Source organism: Lathyrus oleraceus, chromosome 5 (assembly GCF_024323335.1).
Source record: "Lathyrus oleraceus cultivar Zhongwan6 chromosome 5, CAAS_Psat_ZW6_1.0, whole genome shotgun sequence".
Classification (NCBI taxonomy): domain Eukaryota; kingdom Viridiplantae; phylum Streptophyta; class Magnoliopsida; order Fabales; family Fabaceae; genus Lathyrus; species Lathyrus oleraceus.
Genome location: NC_066583.1, coordinates 484,779,150 through 484,797,534, shown reverse-complemented (window position 1 = coordinate 484,797,534; position 18,385 = coordinate 484,779,150).

Below are 18,385 nucleotides of genomic sequence, written 5' to 3'. Positions count from 1 at the left end.
ACATTGCCATTTTTATTTTTGTTTTAAACTGCAAAAATAAATGAAAAACAGGGAACAACGCTTTTAATGAAAAAACATCCTTTTATTAATGATGCAAAATGTTGCAAAATGAAACACATGAGGTGGCCCTTACAATGGACCATTACATTTCGGGCAAAACGTATAGCTTTCATGCAGACAGTATTGAAAAACAAGAAATATTACTCTTCACGTAGAGTGACAGTGATGATCTTTTCGGCCTTCCAGTTCTGGACTTCCATCCCTGGTACGCACGGTTTTATCCAACCATCGAGCTCGCAGTCACTGTCAGTCTCTTCACCCACCGCACAGATGCGATCTGGATCTTCAACAATTACACCCACCGTCACCTGACCATGCGCCGACATGGGATTAGCATTAACATTCGGTGATGGTGCAAAATTGATGGCCTTGGAGTCTACCAGATCCTGGACAACATGCTTGAAGGCTCTACAACTCTTAATGTTATGCCCTGGTGTACCAGAATGGAATTCACACTTGGCATTCTCATCATAATTAGGAGGCCTCTGATCTGGCCTTCCCGGAGCCATCATCCTTGGCTGAACCAACCCAAGATCCATCAACTTTTTAAACAGAAAAGCATATGTCACGGGTGGCCTATCAAACTGACGATCAATCCCCTTTCCTCTCACTTGGTACACCGCTCTTTGTGCTCTCTGCTGAGGTGGCTGATATTGCTATTGTACCGATTGATTACCAGCAAGAATGGTTACCGCAACAGTGTGATGGTAGTAACGATCCCTACCGTGTCCCCTTTGGGCATACACAACACTCGATTCACCCTCATTCTTGCGTTGACCATTCCCAAATAGCTTCTTTACTCCAGATGACGGAGCATTTCCCTGTATTTTCCCCATTCTCAACCAGCTTTCAATTCTCTCACCAGCCACTACTATGTCTGCAAAGCCAGTAACGGGACAACCCACCATCCTTTCAGCAAAAATCCCCTGCAGGGTACCCATGAACAGATCAGACATCTCCCTATCCACCAGCGGAGGTTGAACTCTGGCAGCCAACTCCCTCCACCTTTGTGCATATTCTTTAAACCCTTCGTTCGGCTTCTGAGACATACCCTACAACTGGGTACGACTAGGTGCCATGTCAGCATTAAACTGGTACTGTTTAAAGAAAGCGTCACCCAAATCCTGCCAGCTTTTGATATCAGATGATCTCAACTTGGTATACCACTCTAGAGACCCACCAGATAAGCTGTCCTGGAAGAAGTATATCCATAGCTTCTGATCCATAGTATAGGCAGATATCTTTCGGACAAAGGCCTGGAGATGAGTTTCCGGGCAAGAACTCCCATTATACTTATCAAACGTGGGCACTTTAAACTTTTGTGGGATCACAATCCCCTCAACCAGCCCCATGTTCGACATGTTGACAACCCCTGGAGTAGCATGGCTTTCCAGAGCCCTGATCTTTTCTGCCAGCACCTGAATTTCTTTGTTTGGCGGTGGAACGCCGTACTGACCCAACTGCTCGTTCAACATGGAGAACTGATCTTCTTCCTTATCCTCCATGGCCCCAAAGAAAGGAGGAAATTGATTATCCTTCAGATTATTGCCCATAGGACCTGGTACACCGCCTGCAGCGAAACCAAAACCTCCCCTATTGTTGATCACTACACCAGTAGTAGTTTTCCTTCCGGGGTCACCACCGTCCCTAGAACCACCAAGACCGTTGTTGGAAACACCCTCCTGATTGTTACCACTGTTGGCAGTCGAAGCCCGCTCGAGCTTCTCCACTTTCTCGGCAAGTGCTTTCTGTCCCAAGGCAAACCCTTGCATAACACTTATCAACTCTCCTATCTTCTCTTTCAGCTCGAGAATATCTGCATTGGATGTATCCATCAGTTTGGATTTGTTGCGCCTGGTAGGGTATCGGTGCGGACGAGCTACATGCAAAGGAATGATTCGGCGTGCGCGAGCAATGATTCCTGAGACAACCAAACTCGTTAGATACTGACACCTGCAAAATAGAAGATAGGTTATTATGACTCACGCATGAATGCAATGTCTATCCGTATGAGGAACATTTTGTCCTTCGATCCTGGTTTCATCGAGACGGATAATAATTTGACAACAATATTCTGACATCAGGATGTCTCTCAACTGGGATCTCAATCGAGAATGTACCCTAAGTATCGATAGACATGAGTTAGATGCAGATGAATGCAAAATATGGATGATGTAGATGCATGAATGCAATGCATAGTGCCATCCTCCAAGTCATATGAACATCAACTGTACTGGGCTCTGGTCTCTGAACGGATCACAACCATCTGAGGGACTGAGTAACCATAAATCCAACTCGGGGTTCTGAAATAAACGGAACGGAGGATACATCACCATTACCATAGAAAATCCTCTGAACAGATAACCACAAGATCCTCTGAACCAGTACCCTCAAAATTCAGCCCGGGGATCCTGAAATAAACGGACCCCGCTGATAAATACCACAGACAGAACTCCGGCGTCCCAGAAACAAATCCATAAATAGGACTCTGATCAATAACTGAACCATTAGTCACCATCAGAAAGTCACCATCAGAACATGCCTCTGTAGGAATCAAACCCTCCCCTCATAGGTGAATTCTAATAAGGTCATCCTAAGGCGGATAATGGTCTCGACAATCGGACAAGATACTCAACGGGTTTGCCCTTTCGGGTGTGCCGCTGCAGCTCTCATAAGATCATCTAAACCAGAGATCCGGGAAAGAACGGTCACCGAAGTCAATAACTCAGATGAGGTAACCCAACCAAAGTGGAATACTCCACCCGGAAGAGCTCTCTCAAAAGAACCTCGTCCAACTTGTGGTATGTCACGTCGCAACAACATGCTGATCCAACATGTGAGGAAACGTGAGACCACGCTAATCCTAGATGTATACTCGGGCCTGGGTTTTAGCCCCACTCAGAACACCCACCCCAAATCAGAGGAACCAACCTGTACAGAATCCAACACAATGATAATATGATGCATGCAAACATATATGCAAATATATACAATCACAGTATAATAATCATAAATGCAATAAATAAAGCAGCAAAAGCAACCAAAACTATCCTAGGGAGCGCTAGGATTGACTCGCTTAGGGAAGATGGACCAGCAAGAGGCCAACTTCTTCTGTCCCCAGCAGAGTCGCCAGCTGTCGCATCCGCGAAAAACAACCGGCGGGAAAAAGAAACAGAGCCGCCACCGTGCGTTATTTATCCCAAAGGAGGGAAAGGAAACGCTCGAAGTAAACCTGGAAAGGAATGGTCTTACGACCGGAGATTACAAGGATCGGGAGTTGGTTACGCAAGGGGAAGGTATTAGCACCCCTCACGTTCGTCGTACTCGACGGGATCCACGCTCAAAAGAAAAGAATAAGGTTGCTGATAGAAACTGCTCAAAGAAAGCACGCACACTGGAATAAACAGGCGAAGGAGGATGGAGGAAGAGGACTCGGCAGGATGTCGCATCCTGGGCCTACATCGTTTGTCAGACACAAACATCAGAGTCGACGTAGTTCGGGTAAATGGGGAACATGCTCGATAGGATATCGCATCCTGTGCCTACGCATCTTTCCCTATCCAGAGAAAGAATCAGAACACTCGTAGTTCGGCTAACACACGCTGAAATAAAACACACGCACAGACGCTGAGACGTCAAAGCAAACACGCAAATGGAAACAGACTGCCAATGGCTGGTCTTACGTCCGACTCCAAACAACAAACACAAACAGAAAACCGAATGCCAATCGCTGGACTTACATCAGACTCCGAACAAACAACAAACAAACGGGAAACCGAATGTGAATCGCTGGACTTACATCAAACTCCAAACACACAACAAACAAACGGGAAACCGAATGCCAATCGCTGGACTTACATCAGACTCCGAACAAACAACAAACAAACGGGAAACCGAATGCCAATTGCTGGACTTACATCAGACTCCACACACACACAAGAGGGTTGAAAAAGAAAAAGGGCGAACACACAGACTAGAAGGGAGTCGGGAACTCGGACCTAATAGTTGTCAAGCAAAACACACGCAAAAAAGGAAAAGGTGCCCGGAGAGATCTCGCACGATCTCCTGCCTACGTACCTCATCTGGTATGAGGATCAGGGAAACGTAGTTCCCCTTAACAGGGGAGAAACTTTCTCCTAACCAGAGACTGGGGAATAACAAACTAAAAGGGAGACTGACTCGAGCCTAATAGTTGTCATGCAAATCCACAATAGTCCTAGGCTGAGGTATCTAAACAGAACCTAACTCGCACAGGAAGCAAGTTGAAACAACAAATAAACAGCAAGTACACAAGCACAGGTGAACAGGTATCACACACTATATGCAAACAAGCGGCTCATACAAGGTTGGGCTTTAGTCAAGGGGTCATATCAACCTCGACAAACAAGCCAACTAGAAGGGATATCAAGAAGCTCTTAACCACTGACATTGATCGTCAGGGTGAGCAGATGAAAAGGTAATGAGGATTAGACCTCATAGCTCTTAACCCGGGCCTGGGTGAGCTTCAATCAATGAAAACGTGGGAGTCCAGAATGGGGGACTCTACTCCACTTGACTGACTCTATACATAAGGATCTTGGGTTAGGTTCAAAAGCCTCAGCACTGTAGCGGTGTATTCGTCGCTATATGATCTATTGATTAAATCATAAGCAAAGCATACAATGAATATAGAGTCGCCACCGCACTTTTATTTATCCTAAGGACTGGCTAAAAAGCGAACAAAAGCCTAAGAAGTTTTACTCGTAGAAAACCAATAAAAAGATCAGAGATCGGGGTAAGGGGTAAGTTACGCAGAGGGAAGGTGTTAGGCACCCAATGCGTCCTAGGTACTCCTAGGGAGCCCTTTTCACAATTGTTGTTTGAAAATTATTATTTGTTATGACATAAGTATTGTGCAAACATGATTGGGATGATGAGGAAAGAATATACATGTTAATTATTTTTGTGTTTGAACGGATGAACCCGTTGCCTACGTACCTTTACAGGATCAAAACCTCGTAGTTCGGCTAAAAGATTTCCAAAAATTAGTGAGTTCAATTTTAAACACAATAGCACTTAAGGTTCTTCATTATCAATGGGAGAAAACTCGACCAAGACCAACATCCACCATGCGAGGATAGCTTCGACGTACTAGAGGGGTTAACCCTGTTTTTAGTACGGAAGTCTTATTGTCGACTCACTAAGGATAGGGTGAGGTTTACATCAACCACAATGAGAATTGAAACCTATGGCTAATGCATGAAAAGATTAACAAGAATGGACAAAGCCAAAACATTTGAGTGAGTGAAATTAGTTGATTAGGATTGTTCACAAAAGGAGTCAAAGTATGATTAAAGTCAATTCAAAGAAGTATTTACAAAATGGAATTTGAAAAATTATGGACTTAAGGTCCAAGTTTCTAATTTGAAAAGGGTGAGAATGTTTGCATAACATGTATTTCAAGTTTTAAAACATGTGTGAAAAGGTAGGACACAATGAGATGAATGGAATGGAAGAGTGAAGGTAAAACTTCTTAGGAGGGTCCACCTCTTGAAATCATATAGAAGATGATTCAAGTGGGTCCTTAGGAATAGGCTACAAATGAGCAATAATATGAACATGGTAACAGATGAAGGTCAATAAAAGCGGATACTGGATGCCACTCAATGGTCTTATACCTGTCTCCTAAAACAAGTAAGGATATCAGAAGCCACTCTATGGACTTACACTAATCTCCATCAGAATAAAACAAAAAAACAAAACAGGGAAGTCAACTGCCAATCTATCTGGACTTATGTTAACCTCCACAGTATGATCCTAGGAAAACCAATGCCACATCACAGGGACTTACAATGGATCCTCACATACAAGAACAATGCTCAAACAAAGAACAAAGAAGATATGAGTGACCACTGAGGTCTTACACTCTATCTCTTCCACATCATGGGAGCAAAAGCCAATCAATATGGTCTTACACTTGTCCTCAATGGGTAAGCAAACAAACCACAAGGGTAAATGAAGGAGCATGCACTAATGGCAATCAATGATAATAATGCACAATGGCAATCAAGCAATCGTGTACAAATGCATAATAAATCACAAATAATCAGATAGCACACTCTATAGCCAAACAAGGAGGCTCAATCAAAGGGTTTGACTATGAAAGTCCACTGTAATAGGTAAGTGTCGCTCTTAACCTTGCCATTGAAGGGCTAAGGTGAAGCAGATGAAAGGATATGAGGGGTGTGCCTCATTGCTTCTATCTCAGGTCCGAGAGAGCATGTAAATATAAGAATGTGGGGGAGTTCAGAAAGATGGAACTCTTTCCCCAATATTAGACTCGATTGATCTTGGGTTTGGATCTCAATGCTACAACCATGTAATGGGAGCAAGGAGAAGACTCACAGAATAGTGGGGGATAGATTGCTTATCCCTACCTTCCACCAATTGCCTCAAATGAGGACTTTTCCTGCTTGGGACAAATATAAACATACACAATCAATGCCTCTTAAGGAGGACTTCAGACAATTTGCCCGGCCTAATAACAGCCGGGTCTCCAGACTACATGAAGAAGAAGGTTCTATACCTCAATGCCAATTGCTTATAAGCAAATCAATGCAAGTTCTTAAGAGAACTGAGCAACTAAAGGGTACCTGTAATCATCAAACAGAATCAGCGTCCCACTCAAAATCAAACGACAATACAATGATCAATCAATAATGTACAATCATAATCAAACAATAATGTGCATAGCACAAAGCTCAATGTGAACCAACATCCTACAAAACAGCCACATTAGTTTACAAGTCAAGTAAGATAATCCCAAATGTGAAACAATTCCTTTAATCATTAACTTCTTAACCTGAAAAGCCAAAAACAAGTTCAAATGTAAGTGACAAGACCACTAGGCCTAGCCTAGGGTCCAAAAGAAGGAAAAATCCAAAAACAGCAACCCATTCATGATCAAAGTCAAGCTATTTCAATTACAAAGGGATCCCAATTGGTCCCATATCCAAACTATGTACACATTTTATTTTATGCAACATGTAAGGCAAAGGAAGCAAATGTAAACCACATATGAGCAACCAGCAAGATCACATCCAAAAAAATATCAAAACAGCATAGAAAATTCTACAAAAATTATATCCTAATCAGAGGACATTCAACAAGCTACATGTCAATTTTCAAGCAATTTGGACTAGTGGAACAATGGGAATTAATTCAACATGACAAGGCATGCAAAAACACAATCAAATGAAGCTATAAAATGTACACTAACTTCAATTAAATGGTAAACAGTGATGGTAAAAGGGAAATTAGTAGGACCAAAGCCAAATGATAGCTTAACATGTCAAAAACTACTCTACCAAATTTCATGGCCATAGGGTTAAGGATGTGGATTTGGCAACATAGGGAACAATGTGACACAAGCTAGGTCCAAAAAATGATAGGCAGAAGGAAAAAATCCTAATCAATTGGGAAATGGATTATTAAAATCCACAAAAATTCATAGTGAATGTTAACATGTCAAATGTGCTTCATGCAAAAAATTAAGGCCATTGGCCAAGGGGAAGCATGGTAAAAAATTCAGGGAATATAGCATATCAAATTATGTCACATATTTCCACACTCAAATTCAATAAATCATATATCAAAAACCAGAAGGCCAAAAATTATAAAACCTATGCCAAAAATTCCAGGAGAGTGTCAGGAATCTACACCTAAAATCTCATTTCATTTAGATTATGTATGGTGATTTTATAATCAAAATGGTGAGACATGTGAATTTTGTACACATTATATACATTTCTATGGTAATTAAAAATTCTCTCAAGCACTATCTTATTTTCTGTATCTATTAAAAAATAGAGAAAAAAAGAAGATTATCAAAAAAATCTGGATTTATTTGGATTATTATTGAATTTCTTATGATTTTTAGAAGTTTTTTAATATTTATTTCATATTTATTTGGATTTATCAATGATTTAATTAATTAAATTATGCGAAAATGGCGGTATTGTAATTATTAACTCTCAGCCAAAAACGGTGCGTATGGTTTAGATGAGGTGGCGCCGTCTGATTGGTCCTGGCAAGCAAAAACGCGAAAATGAAATGAAATCGGAGGAAACAGGATCTGAGCATGGAAATTTTCCAGAAATGTTGACGTTCATCGCTTGTTCTTCGTGTTCTTCGTCTGCGAATTTAGGTTTTGAACAAAATGCAACGGAAATGGACAATCCATACACCGATCGAATCGGCGTTTCAGCAGGAATACAAATATGCAAGCGATTTCGTCCAGAAGTTACTATATGCAACGAATCGAACAAAATAAATAATGGCACACAAACTTCAATCGCGGATTATTCAACCAATTTTCAACGAATTGCAATTCCACAAGTTTCTGCGTAATTTACAAAGAATACTCTACACAATCCCTAACGCAATTGAAGCGATTACGAGATTGAAATCCAACCTCTTCTTGGAGTGCAGTAGCGATTTCGCGAGATTCGAGCTTCGATTCAGCAAAACAGGTTGAGCATGATGATCAAGAAGACGCGTGGTGCTGTTCTGGTAGCTCGAAGGTGCACGGATCAATGAGAATTTTCGGACTGTTTATGGAAGAAGCAGCTTTTTTGCAACAGCTTGATTCAATCACCGCTTTTCTTCGATCTCCTTCAACAGAAGCGCAATAGTACCTGCAAGTTGTGATTCAATAGAAAATTCGCACAAAGAATCAAAGGATCTTGATGGATGAATCAAAAAAGCTTGTGAAACTTGGAGCAAAAATGAGAGGATTTGGAGTTTTTTCTTGTTGATTTTCTGTTAGATTGTGAAAAGTGATTTGCCAAAAAATGATTAACCTCTACTTCTGTTAGAGATTAACAATATATATGGACTCTTAATCCATCACTTAATCAAGATTAATAAAAAATGAGATTTTCCAAAATTAAGCTTATGTGCATTTTGGATTTTAAGCCTTTTTTTGATTGGAAGCCTTGCAGCGGGATTTTTCACTTTGAACCAATTGCAAATGCCATTTTGGAGCTGATAGAATTGGTCTCACTTTCAAATTCCTCATATTTTCCATTTTGGACCATTTTGCCCCTCTCTTTAATTAGTTCACTTCAAAAATGAGCTTTTGCATTGAGCATTTTCAAAGAAATCCAATTATGCACCCTTGAAGTACATATTAAATGGAGTTTGTGCATATAAAGAACTTGCAATTTGGACAATCCATGTGGAAGTTATGACCTCCTGATTACGGGTCTTTTTTGAAATTCATCTGACCATATCTTGCAAACCACACATGAGATTTTTGAGTTCTTGGACTTTTTGGAAAGGTGAGATCAAGATCTTCAACTTTCATGTTGGACAAATTTTGATTTGAAGCTTGTATCATAAAATTATCTTGAGGGGAAAAACTTTCCATTTTGGGCAGCTGAAATTACAGGTCCACTGCCATTTTGGGAAACTTTCTATCTGACTTCAATTCCTTCAACCTTGGTCTTTGAAATGCCAAATGAAGTTTATATGGACATGAATGAGACATTTTCACCCAATTCCAATCATCAAATCACTGATCAAATCCACAGTTGACCACAATTGACTTTTGTTGACTTTTCTTGACTGGGCCATGTTCTGATGAATTCCAAGCCTCTTTTTCTTGAGATCTTGCTTCCAAATGATATCACAAGTTATATGAACTCTTTATGAATGATCATGGTGTCCAAATTCTTCAAGAATGGCCACCATCTATTGCTCAAGGCCTGATTTGACTGATTGACTGATGATTGCTTCAGCTGCAAACCACAAGGTTAAATGACAATATTTTTGTACATTTGGTTAGTAAACATATGAAAAGCAATGATATACAAATGCAATACATGCTTGGTGATCAAGAACCACACTCACGAGGTATCCCACCCATTAGGAGGGCAGCTAGGGTATGCAATGATCCTTGAGGCCATGATATGATATGATATGGGCCATGAGGGATCTTAGGGCCAAAATTGGGGTCTTACAGATGCCCCTATTTAAGGTCATTCTATCCGGAGAAGTGAAGTTTAGAAATCTTCATCTCGACGCGGTAGAATGGGCTTAAATAATAGTAATGAGACGAATTTTGGTCCCTAAGAGACCTCATGATGCAGATGTATGCATGCAAAAGCAAATTCTGTGGGGAATATATGGTTCACACAGAAGAAAAGACGATCCATCGGAGTAATACACTCACCAGGAACAGAGACTCTAATAAGACTCTTATTAGGGGATAGTAAAGAAAAAGAATGCGTGAGCAGGACACGACTCTGATTAGGGTAATGACAAAACTGACACAACGCGACTAAGACACGACTCTGAGTGGGGATAACAGACATCGGACTGGAGAACTTGCTGGGGAAGCAAAGGACTCACACCGGGGAATAAAGAATTCCAGAGGAAAATAAATCCATCGGAAAGACATAAGCTGACTCAACTATCCACAAGGGATACTTCGGATGAAAATCCGGACTCGGACCAGGGATAGATTCATATAGAATCTCCCTGCCGGGAAAATGCATATACTGGGGAATAAACACCCATATAGCAAAGGGTAAAAATCACCAAAGGAAACTCCGCAGGGGACTACCTAACAAAGGGACTCTCCTGGGAAAAGTAACAAGAAATGAGGTGTTACCGGTATAAGGGTAACAAACTCAAGAGGAATGAATATCTAAGACCGGTATAAGGGTGAGAGATATCAATCAACCAACATCTGAGAAAGACCAACAAAGGGTACAAAACTCAGGAAAATCTGACTCCACAGGGGACCAAGGTCATAATAGGGAGTAGACAGAAAGGAACACCAGGGATACCGAGGTATATAATAGGTGACCGACAGAAATGTGAATTGGTATATATGCCAAGACACTCATCATCCATAAGAAAGGCTTGAAAAAGCAAAACAATTTAACAGGATGGACATTCGAATCCACAGCGGGAAAACGAATCTTACTCGACTGGGGACACAAACCCAAAGAGCGCATGAGACATAATATCCATTACCGGCAGACCGTGGATAGAATACTCGCATGAGACATATTATCTATTACCGTCAGAACGTAGATAATAAACTCGCATGGTAAGAAACACCAGAGATACCGAGGTATATAATAGGTGATCTACCGAAAACGTGAGTTGGTATATATGCCAAAACACACATCCGAAACACAAACTGGTTAAAGAATGAAATATTCGATTCTACAAAGAATACGAATCTTGCTCAGTTGGGAAAATCAACAAAGGATTCCAACTAAAGAGCGCATGAGACATATTATTCATTACCGGCAGACCGTGAATAATATACTCGAAAGGAAAAGACACCAGAGATACCAAAGTATATAATAGGTGACTAACCAAAAGGAGAGACAATCGATACCAAGCATCCGGGTAAACAAAACACAACTCAAAGGATAAATTGCAAGCATCCGGCAATCATCCAACAACAAGAATATGTTAGACTATGGCACGGATCTAGAAGGGGGGGTTGAATAGATCCCAATTAAAAACTTTAGTCGGCGCTACCAATTTAAAAGAAAAATTGGTTTTAAAATTGTTTTTAGGTGCGGAAGCGGCCGAGGAATATTAGTCTAAAAACGAACCGTTATTGGAAAACCGGATATGCGTTAAGCTAATGGATAAGAGACAAAACGAGATACAATTCGCTACACTAGTTGCACAATCAATGATAGAGTTCACTTACTAGCAAGCCTAGTTCCAATGAACCAAAATACCAAATTAAAACTCAGTGCAAATTTAAGGCAACTTTGGCTTAGGCAATTTTACAAACACTTGGTGTGCACAAACACTCCAAGTGATATTTGAGTTGAGTAAGTGAGTCACTTTATCCTAGTACAGTATGTTATTGTACTTGGTATTCCAACAGCAGTTTTAAACACTTACTCAACTTATATCAATGTTTGGCTAAAATTGCTTAAACTAAAATCACTTAAATTTTAAGCAGAAAAACAGATTATGCAGAAAATTAAAGGAGACAGAGATTTGATGAGGCAGTTCCCCCGCCGTCCTCGCTTCGGGGTACGTCTGCCCTCAATTCTAAAAATAGAATTGAGATGATTAATTAGATATCACCTGTGAGATTTAATCGTTTTTACAAGGAGTGCAAAGTATGTAAACAACAAAATTTGCAATATGTTGAATGATACTTCTTCTCCTTGCCCCTTGATTCAAGATGAATCAAGACCTTTGATTGTTGATGCTTGACCTCCGTTTCCTGCCACTCGTTGATGAACCTTCCGTTCTTCAACCCCTTGGCCCGGCTGATCACGAACACGAACGAATCAAACCCGGATTCTTCACTACTCAAACACCGACTCCGCTACTAAACTGATGAAGACTTTCTCTTATCAGTTACCTTCGCTCAGCTGAGAGATAATGAAGCAACCCGTCCAAAAACCCCCAAACGCAAACCGGTATTGGAGGATAAAACCCTAATGGTTTTATTCAAGAAAGAACCTGTCAAGACTTCAACTCGAACCCGATTCTTCAATCGCTACCTCGAACCTTATCACCTTCAAACTATCACAAATCGCATCAAAAGTTATTGTGTGCAGTTGATGTATTGTGGACTGTTGAAGATGAAGATGATGAATCTTTGACAACTATTTCACTCTTTCTTGTTTCCTTGAACACTTGTACTCAAAATTAGCAAATGTTAGTCAATAGAAGTATTTTTACTTCTATATATAGTAACAGACAAAACCAAACAAACATAACAGAAATTTAAACTTTGAATTAACTCAGAAAACTGAGTTTGCGCGCGAATGGTCGACCATAGGGTCGGCGTGCGCTGACCCGTGGGGCACGCGCCGACTGCATGCGTCGACGCAAGGAATTTTTGCGCCGACCCGTGAGTTAAGCGTCGACCCTATGCGTCGACGCAAGGGGTTTTTGCGCTGACTCCCTCCAGTTTGGGCAGAGCCTTTGCGCCGACCCGTGAGCTTTGAGCTGACCCCTATGGTCGACTCAAAGCCTTCAAATCTGCAAAAAAAACTGTGATTAGTGATTTTCATGTATTTGGTCATGATCAAACTTTGTCTATATGTTTTTAATGATTGTAGTAGCTTTAGGATAACGTGAAAAAGGATATGGTGGGTAATGTGTTGCATTTGTTCGTAGACGTGCATGATGGTCTTTTGTCATCATCGAAAGTTGATATCGTATGTTGTATGACCCTTTGTCTTTACATACTCCCCCTTTTTGATGATGACAACCCGTATAACTCAGCGTGACGAACATCATGCAGTATTGACACATTTTGTACAACTCCCCCTTTCTTTTGAACTCCCCCTTTCTTTTGTAATCTAAGCAGTTTGTCATACTGTTGGTTTGTCAGCATTTCTCCCCCTTTGACAACATCAAAAAGAGAGACAGAGTAATTATTCAAGATTGCAACGACAAATTCACAGACAGTAGTAGAAATATAGATACCAACGAAATAATATCACACAAATATCATTTCTTAACAATAGTCATTAATTAAGAGGGAGAAAATACATAATGAAGTTGTGGTGCATAAACAGGCAAAGCAACAACAAAATACGTGCAAAAACAACAAGCAACATGTAAAGTGCATATGAATGGCTATTGTCTTAAGTGACGGTGTCCAGGATGGTAGCATACGCCTGGGTTTCTGCTGGGGTCAGCCAGAGTTTCTAGGTAATCACATACACCTTCCAGATGCCTAAGACTCCCTGTAACCTGTCTATCCAAATCAGCATATCGTTCATTTAGGGTTGTGGAGAGGTTGTCGATCCGCTCATTTTGGATTTGAAGTTGATTGTTAATTTGAGCAAGTCGGTCATCTTGGGATTGCATGAAGGTTTGTTGGGCAAGTTGCATGCTTTGCATCATCTCCAACAGCTCAGAAGAGTCAGCTTGATGTGGAGGGGATGGAGGAAATTCTTCCTCAACTTGGTGATATGGCTGGTAAAATTCACGTTGAGTTGTCCAACCTGAATGTTGCCATTCACCCCAGCCACCCCATTTTGGAGCATCTTCTTCATATGTATCCGGCTGATGTACCCAAGCAGAGCCGGAGTAGTCATCTCCACCATTGTGACCAATGGGTGAAGGACTGTCATCACCACCATTGTGCCCAACATCGTGCTTTGCTTCTTCCTCTTCTTCTTCATTTCCCACTTCATCTTCTTGTTCTTCGCTTTCATCACTATCATCCCTTACAGGAATATTTGCTCTTCTAACAAACTTATATTGCTTCCGCTCCTTGCACCATAGATATCCCATCATAGACATGGTCTTTGTGCTAAACTCTTTGTCAGGTGAGATTGATGTTAACGGGAAGGACGGATGACTAACATTGGCTGTTGTAAGGACTTCTTGGATGAAGGATCCGTAGGCGAGAGCAGTTCCTCGTCCGGAATCCCTAAGATTATACATTCTACTGGCAATGTAGTATGGCCAGTTGATCTTTATCTTATTTTTCAGAATGTAAATCAAATGAACTTCGGGCTGTTCGACTCTGGAGAGACCGCCCTTCTTGGGCCGCAGGATGCGTGAGACAACCCACTGAAGAATCCTTTCCCCGACGTTCAGTTTGCCGACAGTGACGGTTCGTGGGAACAAGTCACTCTGCACAAAATCATCAGAATATGGCCGTACCAACATGTCATTTAATGCACGCTTAAACTCATAGCCATCTATATGATGAGAATCAGTCACCTCAGGCAGGGGATTTCCAGCATCATTCACAGACAAATCAAAATATTTGTTCCAGAAATTTGATTTAACTGATACCTTTGTAGAGCCAATTTTGGAGGAAAGCTTGTGTCCCCGAAAGTTCTCATGAAGACCGGAGTAGAAGACTCGGACAAGGTCTTCACTATATTTAGTGTTGCACTCCAAGAAGTTTAGGAGACCTTGATGCTGCAGCAGAGACAGAACTTCCGGTAAGTGCATACGTTCAGCTTCAAGTCTGTAGAACGCATGTTGTTGCACAACACTTCGTTTACCGATGTCTTTGTTGAAGATTTCGACACGAGTAGGTGGAACGAGTGATACAGCAGATACGGGAAGAGATGCACCGGATGATTCTCGGGGTCTTTTGCCGGAGGGTCTGCGTGATGAGGAGGCCATTTGAGTGGGTTTGAGACAGAGTGTTTGGATATAGAGAGAATGTTTAATGAGGGTTTTGAGAGTGATTCTTCTAAAGAGGGGTTTTTCCCAATTTATAGTGGAAAGGTTAGGGTTTTGGAAAAATGGAAGATCAAAGAACAATAGCCACTATGTAGATGCAAGTTACAAAGTGGTGGGTAGTTTGAAAGGTGATGGAATGTAATTGCACATTTAATGATGTGAATGCATGAGAGATGATTTAAAATTTTGCAGAAAAACGAAATCTGTGAGCGATGCGTCGACCATACCCCTGTATGCGTCGACGCATACTGTTTGATTTTAAAAAAAATGCAAAAATTATTTAATCATGCGTCGACCATAACCCTGGTGCGGTCGACTCATACAGGTTAAAATTTTCAATTTTCACTACTCAGCACATGCAATGACCAGTTTGATGCATAATTAACACCACATACAGCAATACACAACCAAAGGGATATAATAGGAGTATATATATATATATATATAAACCACATCATTTTGAGATAACACTTTGAAGTCATGAGAATTAGCAGAGAGATAGAAAGAGGAACAATATCACCTTAAAGCTGAAGTGACTTAGTGAACATTAGACATGTGCTCTATACCGTTTTACATCTACTTCCTTACCGTCTTCATCTTTGTTCAAGTTGGTACACGTAGGCATGGGGGTGTCTATGGCCTTAGCTTTTGCCATGTTAAATCTCTTGATAAGGTCCAAACAATACTTTGTCTGGCTCACGAAAGTTCCTTCTTTGAGCTGTTTGATTTGTAGACCGAGGAAGTATGTGAGCTCCCCCATCATACTCATCTCGAACTCACCCTGCATAAGGTCAGAAAACTCTCTCACAAGCTTCATGTTAGTAGATCCAAAAATGATATCATCTATATAAATTTGCACTAGTATCAAGTGCTTTCCTTGACGTTTAATGAAGAGGGTTGTGTCAACCTTTCCTCTTGAGTAGCCTTGATCTAGTAGGAACTTGCTTAGTCTCTCATACCAAGCTCTAGGAGCTTGTTTGAGGCCATACAAAGCCCTTTTTAGTTTATAAACATGATCAGGATACTCATGGGATTCGAAACCCGGAGGTTGTGCGACATACACTTCTTCATTTATGTGACCGTTAAGGAAGGCACTCTTTACATCCATTTGAAATAGCTTAAAATCCTTTGCACAAGCGAAGGCAAGGAGAAGGCGTATAGCCTCGAGTCGGGCAACCGGCGCATAAGTTTCCTCATAGTCGATGCCTTCCTCTTGGTTATACCCTTGCGCGACTAAACGCGCCTTATTACGGGTTATTACCCCGTTTTCGTCCAGCTTGTTCCTAAACACCCATCGGGTGCCGATTACTCGATGATCTCGCGGAGGAGGGACAAGGTCCCAAACCTCATTTCTGGTGAACTGATTAAGTTCCTCCTGCATTGATAAAAACCAGTGTTCATCGAGTAGGGCTTCTTTAGGGTTTTTAGGTTCCATCTGCGAAACGAAAGCGAAGTGATAACAGAAATTACTTATCTTAGACCGAGTTGTTACACCCTTTGAGATATCTCCGATAATGTTGTCGATTGGATGGTCTTTGGAAGACTTCCAAGCTTGAGGAAGATCATCGTTTGAAGGCGGATGATCTACTTCTGTTTCATCATGGAGTACATCTTTGTCCTCCTCAATTTTGATTGTGTCGGGTTGATCAATCCCCGGCTCGCCATCATTGAGTATGTCTTTGGTAGATGTACCTGCACCATGAAAAACACTATCCTTTCCGACGTTTCTCGGATTGGATTCATCAAAGGTAACATGTACAGACTCTTCTACTGTAAGTAATCGCTTGTTGTAAATTCTATATGCTTTGCTAGATTGAGAGTATCCGAGGAAGATACCTTCGTCGGCCTTAGAGTCGAATTTTCCTAAGTTTTCCTTTCCATTGTTTAACACAAAACATTTGCAACCAAAGACATGCAGGTGAGAAACATTTGGCTTTCGCCCTTTTAAAAGTTCATACGGTGTTTTGTTTAGAATGGGGCGAATGAGCACCCTATTCAAAATGTAACAAGCCGTACTAATGGCGTCAGCCCAAAAATATTTTGGTAAGCCACTTTCATTGATCATTGTTCTTCCCAATTCTTCCAAAATTCGATTTTTACGCTCCACAACCCCATTTTGTTGTGGAGTACGTGGAGCGGAGAAGTTATGATCAATGCCATGGTTACCGCAATATTCTTCAAATAGGTGATTTTCAAATTCACTTCCATGATCGCTTCTAATTGCAACAATGTTTGTATTTAGTTTATTTTGAGAAAGCTTAGCAAATCGTTCAAAGGCGGCGAATGTGTCACTCTTACTTACTAAGAAAATAGTCCAACAAAATCGAGAAAAGTCGTCCACTATTACGAAACCGTAATAGTTTCCTCCTAGACTGTTAATCCTAGATGGCCCAAATAAATCCATATGGAGAAGCTCGAGAGGTCTCGTCGTTGAAACGATGTTTTTGGATGTAAAAGAGATCCTCGTTTGCTTCCCCTTTTGACAAGCATCACAAAGGTGATCCTTGGTGAACTTAATTTTGGGGAGGCCTAGGACTAGATCTTTTGAGACTATTTTGTTAAGTAAGTCGAAATTAACATGTGCTAAACGTCTATGCCATAACCATGAATCTTCATTCATTGTTACAAGACATTTGTCACTTGTTAACGATACTTCATTTAAGTCAAGCATATAGACATTGTTCACACGAAGACCATTAAACATGCTCTTCTTATCATCAGTATGCACAATTTTGCAACAATCTTTTGAAAACGATACATTGTATCCTTTGTCGCATAACTGACTGATGCTAAGTAGGTTATGTTTAAGACCTTCGACAAGCAATACGTCAGAAATAGTAGTTGAAGAGGGATTACCTACACTACCTTTACCAAGTATTGCTCCTCGGTTATTGTCACCATAAGTTACATATCCCTTCTTCTTAGCCACGAAGTCAATGAAGAGAGATATGTCTCCTGACATATGCCTTGAGCATCCACTATCGAGAACCCATCTTCTCTCGGTAGTCTCGAGGCATTGTACCTGTGATAAGATAATTAACAAAAAGAGGTACCCAATGGCTTATTGGGTCCTGAGTGGTGAGAAGCAAATTGGTTGCATTTGGGCATCCATTGATAAATGCCTTTAGGAACT